Source organism: Propithecus coquereli, unplaced genomic scaffold (genome assembly GCF_000956105.1).
Source record: "Propithecus coquereli isolate 6110/MARCELLA unplaced genomic scaffold, Pcoq_1.0 Scaffold560, whole genome shotgun sequence".
Classification (NCBI taxonomy): Eukaryota; Metazoa; Chordata; class Mammalia; order Primates; family Indriidae; genus Propithecus; species Propithecus coquereli.
Window position 1 is genome coordinate 277237 of NW_012151508.1, and position 1802 is coordinate 279038.

Sequence of the window (1802 nt, forward strand, 5' to 3'; positions counted from 1 at the left end):
CCCATGTTGTTTGAGGGTCGACTGTATATACATTTCCTTTATTTATCCGTAATCTTATTTTAAAGTCAACTGATTAGAAACCTTGACTGCGTCTGTAAAATGGCCTTCGCAGTGTCGTACAACAGAATCACAGGCACCAAGTCTCATCACAGGCACAGTTCCAGGGATTAGGACAGGAAGTCACGGGGCATTTTAAGACTTAGCCTGCTGCAGTCTGCCTTTTGGCTCCTGAAGATTCGCGCCCTCCCATGTACCAGATACACCCGCGCCAAGGTTACGAGGATCTTACCTCTGGGCAGTGTCCGTTAAGAGTCCATAATCTCGCGTCTGGGTCACCCGAGTTGGGTGTGGCTGAGGCTCCAGGAGGTGATCCATGCAGCCTTGGGCACCACTCCTCCTTGCTGTGGACCTGTGGACTGAGAGACCAGTGTGAAGGTCCACGTCCCTTGCCACGATATGGGCGGGCCTAGGAAACAGGCTCGTTTCAAAACAGGGGAAAGGGAAGAAACAAGGAGGTGTGGATCCAGAGCTGGGTAAACTTGGGCTTCCAGGCCTGGGATTATCCTCCTGGCTCCATACTGCACCCTGTGGAAGGTGTTCTGCCCCGAGAGTTTTCACTTTCCATGAAAGGTGTTTGTCAGCCCCTGCAGCCAGTGGCACTGGGTCCAGCAGCCCTTCTGCTAGTGCTCTGGCCCTCGCTGTGAGCCAGCGTGTTTCTGGATGTCGGGGCGGGGGGGATCGGGGGGAACCCTCAGGCTTCCTAGGTGCCTCCTGTTTGGTTGTGAAGATATGTGACCTCTTGCTCTTTCCTCAATTTCAGCAAAAGTTTCATGGCCAGACCCTCACCCTTTTCTCTGGGCACACATTCAGCAGCTATTTCTGAATTTCAGCATCTTTTGCTATCTGGAGAGGCTACGTGTGTGTTCATTTGTTAACAGTTTCTACACGAGTTTCCCTCTCTCTCCTCTTGAAGATAGCACCTTCGAGACTTTGAGTAGAAATTTCCTCAGCTAAACATTCCAAGTTTATCACGATGAGCGCTGACTTTGACATAACCGCAGGACACACGTCCTCCCTGTTCTTCCACCCTGTACCAAGCATCCCTATTGCTCATTTCCTTCTACTGGCAGTCTGTCCAAGGCAATCCAGACCTTTGTTCTTGCTCCTCAACATTCTTCACATGGGAACAGGGCAGCCATCTTGGGCTGAGGCCATCTGGGTCTGAAGAAGCTGGGGTGGGCCCAAGGGTGCGGAGAACTGATGCCGTGCTCGGAAGGGAGACAGAACCCCTCTCTGCTGTCTCTCGGACCTGGAATTCCAAGACAGGTGGTGTTAGTGCTTCAGTTAATTTAGGCACCAGGTACATATATTGAGCCCCCAGGTTTTGTAGCCTAGTGCTAGGACCCAGTGTCAGCTAAGAGGGTTCTCACACTCAGAACTTCCTCTCACAGAAGCAGGCAGCTGAGCAGATTAGCAGAGGGGATTGGGGAAGTGCGAGGGGGCAGGTATTTACACAGAAATAGTTACTGGAGAGGTGCACCTAAACCAGATAGGGCCGTAGGGATGCCTGGCAGGCAGCCTGAAGCCAGCACAGAAGGAGCTCGTTGCACATCATGTTGGGCCTGCCTGGGAAAGCAAGGACGAGAGCAGGTGAGGGTCTGACCCCCAGCCCCTGGGCCAGCGTGAGGGCATGGAATCTTGTCCTGGAGTGAAGGTTTGAAGCAGGAGAGTGACATCGGAGTTGCCCGTAGCTCGCTCTGGTTGAGAGGAGGCCAAACCAGAGACCTCATGTGGCACTTGTC

The 1802-nt window shown here is 52.9% G+C and overlaps 1 protein-coding gene across 1 annotated transcript in view; it reads right to left on the reverse strand.

Moving 5' to 3' along the window:
* Positions 1 to 1802, reverse strand: part of HSBP1L1 (heat shock factor binding protein 1-like 1) — a 30614-nt gene that overhangs the window by 21490 nt on the left and 7322 nt on the right. The gene's annotated exons all lie outside the window — the stretch shown is intronic.